Source organism: Rhipicephalus sanguineus, chromosome 11 (assembly GCF_013339695.2).
Source record: "Rhipicephalus sanguineus isolate Rsan-2018 chromosome 11, BIME_Rsan_1.4, whole genome shotgun sequence".
In the NCBI taxonomy this organism is placed as follows: domain Eukaryota; kingdom Metazoa; phylum Arthropoda; class Arachnida; order Ixodida; family Ixodidae; genus Rhipicephalus; species Rhipicephalus sanguineus.
This window is the reverse complement of record NC_051186.1, coordinates 63,435,335-63,449,190: the sequence shown is the minus strand read 5'-3', so window position 1 is coordinate 63,449,190 and position 13,856 is coordinate 63,435,335. Positions and strand designations below refer to the sequence as shown.

General features: G+C 43.9%; 1 protein-coding gene across 1 annotated transcript in view; it reads right to left on the bottom strand.

The window, feature by feature from the left end:
* The window catches only part of LOC119373332 (maltase A2), a 70,468-nt gene extending 57,090 nt beyond the window's left edge, over positions 1-13,378 (bottom strand). Inside the window, exon 1 of the mRNA XM_037643359.2 lies at positions 11,871-13,378. The gene's annotated coding sequence lies outside the window, so the exon portion shown is untranslated. The remainder of the gene's footprint in view (positions 1-11,870) is intronic.
* Positions 13,379-13,856: the final 478 nt, after the last annotated feature.

The following is a 13,856-nucleotide window of genomic DNA, read 5'->3' as shown; positions in this document are numbered from 1 at the left end:
ACTCCAAATAAATTTTGGTCGCCAGAGGTTCTTTAATGTGCGCTTACATCTAAGTGTACGAATGTTACTGCATTTAGCCCGCACCAACTCGTCAAATATTGTTAATGCCAAAATTATCTCGTTAACGCAGTTTTCTGAATAAAAATGTGCACCTACCTACGCCATTTCTCGTACAAAGAAGCTATAACACGCCCAGGAAAAAACCCCGTACGCTAACGCACCGCTGCATTTTTCGAGCCGAGCGTGAACCGAATCAAAAGCATCGGAGCGCTAATGCAAATATCAGCGCACTTTGAGAGTCCATGCATATGAAAAGGACTCGCGCCGATCAGTATACCTAATGCCTCTTCATACCCCGCGTACCGGGAACTCTTTTACGGCTGCACATTTGCGCGAAAACATGCAAGCACAGATATACAAATGGCAGGCCTCCGCGAAAACCAGCCCCGCTCTCGGAGGCCTGCCTATTTATGGTTCTCTTTCGTGTGACCTATATTACCACGATCAATCTTGGTGCGTCTCATTTCTCTCCTTCATTTCTCTGTTGTTTTTTTTTCGCTTTCCATATGGTAATAGGAGAAATACGTATGGCATAGCGTAAACGTCCACGGCTTCGCGTCGACATAATAAAGTGGCATGCGGTATGACTACAGAGGGAACGTGGTCGCTCGACGTAAAATATATATTTATGAGCGTCGGGATAAATCCCAATTTGTTGGGGGATACGGAAAACGAGCCTTGCGGATAGTGGTAGCCGTGCGCGTGCTTGAAAGCTGCTCGCCCAACTTCGGTGAAGGCGCGAGAAACTAACTTGCGCGAATGACTGATACGCCTCGCTGGGTTACTGAAAGCGCCTGCCATTGAAAGGCCTATTTCGATGCGAGCGCGCTGTGCTAGCCTTCTTTCTCATTTTATATTTTTATTTTTCACTCTCTTACCCCGCGAATAGGGTAGCAAACCGGACGCAATTCTGGTTAACCTCCGCGCCTTTTCTCTTCGTGCTTGGTCTCTCTCTCTCTCTCTGATGTGTATGACTTATTTATAGAATTTTTGAGCCATTACCGAGCCAAAATTCTAGTAGAATTATCTTTGTTCAGCCTGTGTAGCGCTAAAGTGAAATAAATATTGACTCGCGTACTCGCTTGCCTTCCACGGGACCGCATTGCAGCGGCTAACACTGCTGCACGCGTTGGTGTATTCAAACATACTGGAATCTCACTGCTTATTTTAATCAGACTACAAATGCGACGTGAACAGCGTTGTGTATTCTACAATTGGCGTGAGCGCCAATGATGAAGCTGGTATAATTGAAGCCGCTAATCGATTCAAGAGATTGTAGAAGTTTAATACGCTTTTTTTTTCAGCAATTTGTGTTTCCCCCGGAAACGCTAGCACTTTACCTTGCTTTTTTTGCGTTCACGTTGTTAATCTCACACGCCTGCAGCCTTATACGCCAGAATTCATCGTCGCAATTAACGTCACCGTCAGCTAGATTAATGTATCCTGCTTCAGAGGCTCGGCTCTCTCTTTCTCTCTCGCGTGAGCCTGAATTCATTTTCACCGGATCCTCTGACAGCCTTCGCTACTAGCGGGATGACTTTTTTTGTCGTTTACAAAATTTTACACTTGCTGTGTTATAAAGATTTATCGCAATTTTTTTTCCTCCGCGTATTCACCGGCACTGAAATTCTGATCACTTCCTCATTCGCTGTAGCTTTAGCGTTTAATGTTTATTTATTTAAACCATCGTTGCGCGAGGCACCATATATTATATTTGTCACGGATATACAAATCTCCGAACGCCTGTGTTTTTAGATTACTTTATGCAAATCTAACAAGTTCGTTTCTTTTTTCTCTCGGGCATCGTGCTTTTCAGGAAATACGTCGTTTTTCTCTTCAACTCTTTAGAAGCTATTTTTCGTCAGTAAAGCAGCGCTTGCTTATTTTCTATGATACAGTGTTTTTGAGAAGTATACACGATCGCAAAACTACGACAAGAACGGCATCAAAACGTACGCAGTGGCTAGTGTCTGGCCATGTGTATAAAATTGAAAGTATTAATAATATGAAAGTTTCGTTGTTGTAGACCGCGATACACACTTGCAAATATATTGCTTTCAAAAAATGCCGTGTAAAATTCATTGATAATCTCTGAAAGGCAGGCTGTATAGAATAGCAGCGTCGACTCGTGTTCTGCGATCCTTAATTCACGAGATGCATCACGCAGTAACTGTACTTTACTGAACCTAGTTAGCAAGTGAAATCAAATAATAAAAAGTAATAAAGGCTACTAATTGTGGGTTAGAGACGCACCACGTGGATATTGTAGCCAACATTGCGAAGTTCAAGAAATAATGCGATATTTTTCTGGGTATTTGGTTGAGCCAAAACAATTTTACCAACTGCATCAAGAATAGCGCTATTTAAATGTGTCTATTGAATATTTTTTTTTATTATTTATTGTTGGATGTGCGTACCTAAGTACAGGAGGACGGAGAGGAAATAGGGAGTGAGCAGGCTTACAACTCCCATCTACAAGGGCACAAATCCTTTACGCTGCGAAATCAATCGCCAACGAAAAACGGCGCACTCTAGACGGATATAAATATCAAATGCCTACAAAAAATACGCAAAAAAGTTTTTTTCACATACGCCGACGAGACTACTGTAACGCTTCTGAAAACGCGCTATCCTTTGTCTTTCAGAAAAAGAAGAAGAAAAAAAAGAAACTTACGTGAATGGAAATTTTTTCATTCCTCGTTCCACCAGGGAACTAAATGTCAAGACACTTACCACGCAATCATTTTTTGCTGTCACTTTCGCGTTCCCCTTGTCTCAAATTCCCCAGGCTAGTTCCCCACGCTTCCTTCCAATCTGGCCGAGGCTCAAAGGCGTTCCTTATTTAACATCATCTTCGCTCTTTTTCAGACCGCATTTGTAGATTCAACCGGAGCTATGGCAACGGTGAGATCGACGACTAATCCACGCTTGAGCGTCGAAGAAAAAAAAAAGATACACCTCTCTTCAGAGCTCGTTGCGAAGCCGCTTCTTTTCGACGAAGTTCTTGAATAACGTATGCGACAGAACCTGTCACCGGAGCTTCTTGAGAACCGTGCCGTAAATTTTGCAATAAAGCAGACCTTACGGTCTCCTAGACGCAAAAAAAAAAAAAAAATCAGAATCCAGAGTCGAGCCATACAACTCTCGAGGAAAATATGAAAGATTACACTAATCTATGGTGCTTATGGCGAGTGCCCCGAGGGATGTCTACATCAACGTAGGCTGCATTAGGAAATTGCGTCGCGTCTCCTAGACTCGCTTATGTTCATCAGCTATCTTCGTTTTTACGCATACACGGTATTCGAATCACTGTAATTACTTATGAAGAGCTACCGATGCGCGGTCCTCGTGCTTTTTCTCCCGTGGCAGCGACAGCGTATAGATTAAAACTCCAGTTAATGTGAAACTCGAGTAGCGCTTCTAAAATACGGACGCAGTAGACGAAGTTGGTGAAGATTTTGATAATTCTTCTTATTTTTATTTTTGTTTCCGTATTGTTGCGGCACGTTGCAGTCCACGCGCAGTGGTAATCATCTGCGTGAGCAAATTGATTTTTGGCATATGAGTAATTTTCTCGTTGTATACCTGACTGCCGTATATTAACATAGGATTTCGAAGAAAGTTACATGTTTCTGCAAGGTTGATAATTATGTCTGAGTGCCCAATACCTGTTTATTGATTGTTCATTGGAAACAAAGAGCGAAATTCAGCTTAATTTGCCCTGTCGCACCGCTTTACTTCTTTTATCGCTTACATGCATGCCAGAGTGGCACGTCATAGCACGGAGATTCGTCAGCCCATGATTATGTCAAACATAATCAGGTCTATGTTTTGTCTAAACATAAGCAGGTCTATGTTTTGCCGCCTCTGGCTGCGTATCAGTGGTTGCAGAGAGACAGCATTAATTTATCAGTGGAATGTAGCTCACACGACCGAACTCGCAAGCGAGGTTTTATTCTGCATGATTCTGGCACTTCAGAATAATCAAAAGTAAAGGGTGAAGCCATTGTTTGGAAACACGACGCGCTACGGAGGTTGCATGAACAGGAACAATGTGCCTCTCGGCAACGCTTCATAAGTAACTACAGTGATCCGAATACTGCGAATGCATAGAAACGAAGATACCTGGTGAACGTAAGCGGGACAAGGCTGGCCGAAGTAACGAGTGATGGATGTTTGTCAAAAACGCCATGTCATAGTGTGTTAGCTTTTAAAGGGGCTAATCGTTGATGTCACGTGCGTATGGCAAGCACCGCCATCGACACAACGCGAAAGTGACTTCAGCGACTAGCCCTTTTAAGGCTAAGGCACTAAGATGACAAGGCGCTTTTAACATACATAGGCCCTTCTATCCTAAACATCGGCCAGCTTGTCTGAGGCACTTCAATCCTGCTCTTGCAACGTCTGTACTTCAGGCAAAAAAATTGCCGCTCATGCATTCCATACTGATAGATAACCAACACAGCGCAAACATGCGGCGTTTGTGTTTTATCATCAGCTCGGATCTTTCGAAGTGTCTTGTGTTGTAGCTTTCCGTTTCTCTTTCGCCCGCATTTAACAGATGCGTGATTCAAAGTTTTGCGTTTGTTAGCTTGAAGGATAATAAACACGCACAAAGGATTTTATGGGTAAAGGTACATGTTGCGCCGGGTGTCGTCCTTAGTTATGTATGCTGACAAAACCTTAAGAGAAACTAGGGCAAGCGCGAAAACCATTCGATGTCGCATATGCTAACCTTGCTGCGTCATTGTGTTTTGCGCGCACTCGCGGACTCACGAAACACCCAATTTTTCCACCTCCTAGCCACATTCCGCTTTGCTGTAAAAACAACGTTCAGCCTACATTATAACTACTACTAGTTCCGAGAGAAACGTGCTCGTTCAGTTGCTCGAAAGTAGCACTCTCGCAATTATCATGAGAAGTACCTACGACCTCGTTCTGTGCGAGAACAGTCGAAATACTCTCCCTACAAAGTAACTAAAAGAGGTAGAACATTACAATTACTCAGTTCCGATTCCAACGAAATCCACATCCGCAAATGAGGTCATTTGGATTCCGTACTGTATGAATGCTTCTCGCTTCGTATACGCAAGAAGTATAAACCGTGTTTGCAATTGCGCGCGTAGTTACAAAAACTGCCCTCTGCCGTTGCGAACGTATTCTTCGCATAGCTTTCCTTATTCTTTTTTTTTCGAACTGTTCTTACGGTTTTCTTTTTTTTTTCAGATCTATTTCCCTCGCGCAGTTTCGAGAATGAGAGAGCAGGAATTCCAGGCCTGCCCGTTAGGGTCCAAAGGAATAGAAGGAATATATCTTTGGAGCCTGAACTTGATATTTTGGTGCCCATTAATGAATCTACTTTGCATTAATGACCTCGTGATTACTTTCCCCGTTATTCCTTTTTTATCTTCTCGTAATTCTCGAATGCGTTCCTTGCGAAAGTGGAGTAATCAGGGTCGGAGTTCTTTCCGGGAATTTTCGGGCACATACCTCTCTTTCTTTCTTTTTTTTTTATTTTCCGAAAGCAGCACTTATGAATCGTATATGAGACATATTTTTTCCTTTTCGTTTTTCCAGAGTCGAGCTTCAGGAGATGGAGAAAGACACTTCGCTTCCGAGAAGACGTAAGTTTGAATTGTTCTAATGGCGCGGCAGTTTCAGATCCCGCGAAACTGGAAATCTTAAGAAGCGAAGTTCTTGTTTCTCAACTTTACCCGTATCTCATTTCCGCGGGTCATTGTATTTTTGCTTCTCTGTCGAAAAACTTGTAGCACTAAACGCACACGCCACCGTCGGATATCACTCCCCCAAGCAGCAATGAAATTCTTGTAAATAGAATTCGAACGACGCGACCCAGGCTACTTTTTCACGAGATGTTAAGGGTTTCTTTTTTATTTCTTTTTGAGCGGACTGCTTTCAAGTGCTCCTACTAGGTATGCGTGATGCTCGGGCAAAATTAGTAATAAACGCCAATATGTAATCGGCTCACACAAATTTATTGATTACACTTCGCAGTGAGAACATGCGTCCACTGTTATATCGTTCCACTGCAAATTCGATAGCACATGGGGCGTGGGTCACTCCTGCGAGTTCTAGATTCAGAGTTAATTCTATCATATTTTGCCTACAGCGCGCAATAAATGCCAACTTCTCATAGGTACTGTATTTAAGCAGTACTCACTGCAAGCACTACAATGTTCTCGTAGTTTTGCACCAGTGCCGAGATCAACGCAACAAGCAACGTGGTGATGATCAAAGCTGCTGGTGCCTCGATAGTCGCTTTACTGATTTCGTAAATCGAGGACGTGCCATTAAGGCAGGATTCACGGAAAAGCGTGAGCAAGAAGCGAAGTGCCATCGCACCGTTGCTCAAGATAAGCAGAGCTCAGTTAACTCTTTTCACGAGTTTCAACAGAAAATGACTTCTTTCTTGCAGTCCTGAAAATCTTTATATCTTCTCTTGAAATCGAGAAATGCGCGTGCTTCGCGACCATTCGGTGAATTCTCAGATATCTTTAAGCATGGAAACGAAGAAAAACGTACATGGGAAAGACGGCTGCGCGCGAAGATGATTGCTGCAAACGCCCTTGCGTCAATGGCGCTTGATTTTTCGAAAGCCTTGCAAAATGCGCCCCGAGTCCGTTCAACTTTCTTTTCAACGCATTTACAAAAGCAGCAATCTATGTATATGGCGAAAAGAAAGCTTTTTCAGTAGCGATCATTATCGGGCATGGCTCTTTTCTGCTTGTACCTCTCTACTCCCTGTTGGAAACATTGTTGGTACATAGTATTTCTTTTGCTACCATTTTTCATTCAAATGGCATTTCAAGCAACAGCCAGTGTAGATGTTGAGGTGGAGAAAAAAACGTTCTGACGTAGCAAGGAAAAAAGAGATAACGTGTATTTCAGGCAATCTGGATCTGGAAATTCAGGTTTTCACAGCATTTTAGATACAGGGCTCCAATATTTACAGCCATACTTTGAAAGTAAGAATGATTACCTTTCCGACACGGTTGATAACAATAAAACGCGAAAAGAGCACCATGAAATAATGGCAGTGAACCACTCTGCTGGCAGTAGACTCTAAAGAAGAAAGTCCTTTGAGTTTTTTTAAAGTGCATAACATTTCTTACAATAATTCCCGGGGGGTAAAGAGGCGGCTCCCTCTATGCGGGCGGAGGTTTCAAAATATGGGGTTACGACATCGGTATTGCGCAATAAATATAGTGATTTTTCTTTTATTGCGGCTTCGCCTTCAGGAAGACAGTGACTGTGTATATAATGCTTTCGTGGACATAAATGTTACGCCGGAGTGTTGGTTTTCCCGTAAATTATGGTGCGACAATGTTAAGGCGTACGTAGAGCAATAAATGAGCGAGCAGAATCTAATCATCAAAAAATGAAGCAGAACAAGTGCCATGAAAGACCGAGCGTGCCTTTGCTGCACTTTTAACGTACTTAGCGCTATTCGCGTTGCTGTACCTTCACAAACTATGGTAATTACGTGTCAAAGATACGTGCTTACATCGTTTTTCAAAAAATCTCAATTGACAATGCCGCTAGCATTTGTGTTACTCCGCCCTTAAATACGCCATTAATATTTCTTGCCAATGATAACTGCGACTGCTAAATGGGTTATGAGGAGTGATAAAACGATCATGGATGCACTCATTTTATGAAGAATCTCTTGAAACAGTGAGCTATCTGGACCAACCAATCGCGGGGCGCACGCGTGTGTTCGTCATCTACAGTAGCCTGGAAGTCCAAGGGCTTTATTTTTTTTTTTTTTGCAGGACATCATTATGCTTGAAATCTTTGTGCCAGAATGGCTGAACTGTTAGCTTGATATTTTACCTCACGCCTACGTCGCTCACCTTTTTTGTTTTATTCCTCCTCTCTCAACTTTTATTCCCCCTCCCCCTTTTTCTAGTGCAGGTTAGCCTACCGGACTCAGCCCTGGTTAACCTCCCTGCCTTTCTTTCATCTTTATTCTCTCTGTCTTGAGCCGTTTTTAAATCTCCTTGTCTGGTTTGTCAACTACAGCCTGTGAAGTATGCTTTTGTGTTAGGATGCTTTGCTATGTAACAAAGCAATTTGTGGCTTTGGTTACATTTCAACATATTAGAGAGAGAGAGAGAGATACGATTCTTTAATGAAATGCCCGGAGAGGTTAGCTTGGTTTGTCGCCTGGCTTGCTACTCCAGGTGTCGGGTGATTATGGCATATACAATGATCACATATACACCATATGCACACAAATAGTACATATTATACAAATTGTACATATTACAATAACAATTGTCCCTTTCAATTGTGACGCGAATGTTTTAAATGGTTGAATGAAATGGTTGTTCAGGCAGAATGTTTACACTCGTAACAGCATAATCTGGAAACCAAGGTCTGATAATCCGAAAGAATGTCATTGCAGATGATATGCAGGTGTTCCGGCATACGGCAGGCAACCGATTCGAGAAGTTAAACCAAAGCATAGTAGCTCATTTAAATTTCTTCGAAGTTGCAAATACAAAACATTTATGGTTACCTAATACCAAACATACACACCATAGGTACGTTATTAATAATGATGAGTGTATTGCCAGACCACGAATGTTGTATCAAGGCGGATGTAAAACGTGCAAAGCGCAAGCGCCCATCATAAGCAATATGACATTGAATGCTGCGCAACGCAAAAGGAATAAGTACTGATTCTTCCATGTCTCTACGTGCGTTTCTGATACATCCATGCGTCAACTCTGTTTTATAGTGCCCGTAAAAATGGTTTCCGCGTGTTCCTGCCCTCTGTGACACAGCTCATCTCTTGAGACGTGTCACGGCTGTCGCGTCCCCATCGTACAAATGTGGCAAGGACATAGAAATAGCGGGGCACGGTAAAACGAAGACACCTAAAGAAAAAAATATTGTAGGAAATTATAAGGGCTGTTTTTGCGAACAAACAAAGAAAAAACACTTTAGCGGAAACGCGACATGACATGGTTTAGTATGAACAATAATAAAAAAAGAAAGCCTTCTATTCGTCTGACATATGAAGAGATGGAATTCTTTGACACCATGTAACTTGTCTGTGTGGATGAAACTTGACGGTGTATGAGCAAAAGCTACAAAAAATGATCTTCTTGTCATGGTTTATTTTATGTAACCTGTCGTCTGCCAGGCAGCGATTGTATTCTTTTTTTAGATGCGAAGTATCTTAAGGCGGAGCTCAATCCGGTGGTGGTGGTGGTGGTGTGCGGCGTGACCGCCGTTACTGCGCATGCGCATACCCTCTCCACTCCCCCTCTCGGCTCACCCTCTCCCCTTCCCCTCTCCACATCCCATACCCCTCTCCTCTTCCCCTCTCCCCTCCCCCTTTCCACTCTTCCTCTGAAGCGCGGGCTAGACATGCCGAAATTCTCTCCTGCGCAACGCCGCGATGAGCTCGAGCGCATGCGCGTCCCCTCCCCTTCTCTTTCCTCTCCTACGCTGCCCCCCTCTCGGCCGCCTGTCGAACGCGTTCCCCGCTCGCCCTGTGAGAATTAACGGCCAGGCTAGATGGAAGATACGACGCGCGTAGCGTCCCTCTACGCGTTCCACGACGCGAGGTCGGTAGCATGCCCAATGAACGCCAACGGAACGCGATCATGCAAGTGCTCCGGCTTCGCATCGCCTCATGGTGCCCTTTAGCGGGAGATGGTGTAATTTTTTAAAAATATTTGTGTCATTTTGGCATGGCTGCAGTTACGGGGCATCTTGATTTGGTTGGTTCTGCCTACCAAATCAACCAATCACCTAATGATTCACCTGGAAACTAGTTTTTTTTTTATTTCACGCTCTCGTCTTTTTTTTTTCTATTGTCAGGTACCTTATTGCAGACAACCTTGGATTAGGTGGCAATTACGAATGTATGAATAGGCAACTCAAGTGGCATGTAAGCATGTATTATGGTAGTAGGTTAATATGTCAGTGTTTTAAGTAGCACATTACATTCACAATAACGTACGACCCACAATAACATACGTGCCCTTCTGATTTAAAAAAGAAATCACAGGTGAAGCGGCCATAATGTGAAGTAGCAAACGTTGACGTCGATTCCGAAACCATAGCATGTGTTAGCATTCGATCACATTTTAGTCGTGAAACTTATTATTATCCATGAACACTTGGTCACACGCCGCAAGACAAAGGTTGATCAGAATTGGTTGAACACGAAATCTCGTTGGAGCCAACGTTTAGGGAAGTGGACTTGTCTTCGTCCAGTCTCCGTGCCGAAAAGTCGGCTCCAGCGACATTGCCTGTTCAATGAATATTTCATCGCTTCAGGCTTTCATCCCCCTGAAGTTCTATCTTGCATGGAATTCTACAGACGAAGGTGATCACATAGGTGAATGGTGGGCATGATGAGAGGCCGCGCGCTATATATAAAACAGGCAGAATGTTATATATTTTTTTGGTTTGCCATAAACGTTCGAATTTCGTAGTTGGCTTCTTGTCATGCAAGCCACGAATATATTCCTCGGCATTCGTTTACTGCTGTGATGAGCTCTTTGAAGCTGTTGCTTTAAAAAGAATGTAGTCCTGGCTCGTGTCCCATGTGCATTTCCCTGCCATCGACACGAGCATTCCTTTTTTTTTTATTTGGAAGGAAGTTTGTCGAGAGCCTCTTAAGGTACTTACATTTCGATTATGCTGTTGTGTGATTTAACTGCGGCGCTTGGATGTCGAGACGCCCAACTTTCCTATATACTTTTCTTCAACACTGCGGTCGTATACATCTGACGACTTCATTTCAAACACAAAAAAATATCTGTAAGAGTTCCTTCGAACACGTTGCATTAAATTTGCATGCTATATTTTGCCATGTTAACTTGAGTAGAAATAATAACATTAAAGAACGACTTGTACGATTAAAGCGTGGAAATATTACTGCACGGTGTTTGCGCATAAATTGACTGCGCTTGGGGTGTATAAGGAGCAGGTAATATTTACGAAGGTGATTGCGAGAGAGGTAGAAAATAGCCAAATACATGGTACCACATTTTTTGAACCTTGGAAACAGATGCCTCACATGAAAACTTGCATTTTGTCTTTGAGAGCGTCGCAAACAGAAAAACGTCACCGTGGCGAGATCAGCATTTCTGAACAAAAAATAACTTTGGTGGATTATCGTTTGTTGCTGTTTAAAAGTTATTTACCAAGTGAGATAGCCATGTCCCAAAGTACACTATATTAACTTTCACATAAAGTGTCCTTCAAGTGAAGCCATATTGCGGCGGCACTTCTAAAGCGCTGACAATCTCAAATACAATAAATACCTTTGTTTGCTGCAACGTAATGTTGAGATCACTTGTTGACTAAATCACGGCATGTCGCTTGTGACATAAGCTGTTAATTATGCTATTGTTATACTTGTTCCGTGATATCACATGCCATGCAGGACGATCACTGAAACTATCGCTAAAGTAATTCGGTATACTTATCCACATCAATGTCTTTTTTTTTTGTCTACGCTTTTTCGTTGAAGCTGTCCCATTTGAAAGTACTGAAGTTTCCATGCTTTGCAGAGTGTAACTTTAAGCGACGGTTACGCATGGTTAAGTTAATAGCCAACTTTACATTCCTCAGACGTTGTCGAGATTGCATCTTGTTATATCGTTTGAGAGGGATCGCAAAATAAGGGTATATTGGAAAAAGCGTCTTAAAAGCGACAATTTTTTTCTTGCCCTTAAAATACTGCCAAGAAAGTTTAAAGAGAAGCACTTACGGATTGTTTTCTTTAAAATATCGCTGTGCAAGAGCGTGCATTTATTTCTTACCTCTACAATTATCCAGTTGGAAAAACGGCCTGGTCGAGATCTGATGAGCCAGTTCGGCGTCGTCGCAATCCTCAAGTCCAATGAACAGTCACCGGAATACGGTTGCGTTCCGTATTGTTCCTCTTACTGGTGACGCCGTGCACGTTTTCACAGTATTGTTGTTACTGTCAACGAAACGACAGGAGTTATTTTTTCAAAGAGTTCACGGTTTAGCCTTCGTTCCCGCTACTCTTCTTTAAGTGAGAAGCAAAGTATCCGCAGAGATATAGTAAGAGTTCACACAACACTGCGAACACACACCGAGACCAGACGCAGTTCAGTGGCTGCGCTCCTAGCCATTAATAATCCACAGTGTAATCCAGAGGCGAGGTGAATCCTTCGCACAGTCACGCCGCACCGAACAAGCAAATTTACTCCAGCGCTTGTTTTACGCAGTCACTCTCGGCACACGCTAAAGCAGTTTCAGGAAGCACTCACACATTATTACCACGAGGAAATGAATGCGGAGCCTTCGCTTCCTGGTCGACTTGACGGTACTTCAATGGACCACGAATTTCAACCAGTCCGGACGAAAATATATCCGGGTCAGTAGCAGAGCAACGTCACACAGATGTTAACACGTGAGCGATGGTGCGTCTTAAAATCCGTTGGTTCCAATTAGGGTGCACTATCGAAAGCAACCACATCATCGAAGTTAGCACTCGTCTTGTTGATACCAGTCACTTGGGGAGCGGTGGAAACGACAGTCCTTCGAGAGTGAAAGCGCACAAGCCTCAGTTCGACACTTCTTGAGTCAGGGAAATTCCTTGTTCGCAGGATAAATGAACAAAGTATCAGTCCCTCAGTGTTCTCGAAAAAACTCGTTTCACACAGAGATGCAATTCCTCTTCTTGCAGACAAAGAGAAGAAATTGTCCCGGTATTTAAGATGGCTTGCTTTGGCTGCCGAAGGCTGTCAGGCGCACAGATCTTCTCATCCAGCGGTACACAGGCAGCGGCGGGTCTTCGAAGCGTTAAACTTGGAAAGCCACCGCGAAAGCAGTGCGCTCTAAGGAGGATACTCTTCGATCAACTCGTCGACACGTCAGACTTGAAGGAGAGGCGAGAGTGGCTGGAACTCCGGGAGAGCAAGAACAACAAAGACGACCAAAAATGTGTGGTCGAAGGGGCGATCACTCCAGCGAGCTGGCGACACGAAGGCGGCGTCGGGACGTCGTCACCCTCCAAGTGGGCCGCAACTCCTTCACAGGCCGGAAATTTCCGCTTCGCAGGAAAAAGAAAGAGAGCGTGGCAGAACGCTGGGGAAAAACTTGAACAAAGAAAAAAAAATAAACGCGAGGCGTATATCGGTAAACACCGGCGATGCCGCGGCGGCGCCTTTTTAAACGACGGAGGCGGCAGAGCAAGCGACGGCAGTCCGATGGAGAGGCAACCACCCCGCTGACAACTTCGAGAGCACGCACACGCGCGCGCGTGTGTGAACCGTGTGAATGGCTTCACCGCACAGCTCCCACTGAGCGGTTGCGGAGGAGGCAGGGCAGACAGCCTCCTCGACGCTGAGCGTTCGACAAAGAGAGAGAGGGAGAGAGAGAGAGAGAAGCAGAGAAAGGGATAGAGGTCGAGAAGGATGCACGATCAACGCAGGAAGCAAGAAAGAGAGAGAGGGAGCGACCAAAACAGGGAAGGGGTGGGCGCTGAGTGCTTCACGCGAGCGCCTGAAGATGGCGCTCGGTGTCCGACGTTCTTCGTCCGCCTACGCAGTTAACTCTCACTTTGCCATTTTTATAAATTCTGCTTTCTTGTTATTTATTTCAAAAATTGCTTCTGCCTTCTTTCGGAGCTTCCGAGTCAATTTGTTCGTTATATTCCTGCTCTTTATTCATTTTTTTTTTATATTTCCCGCTCGCGAAGGCGTGGCTGAGAGAAGGAGAGCATCGCTTAGGTTGGTGGCAGCTTCTAAAGATCCTGCGCTCCTCTTGAACGTCAC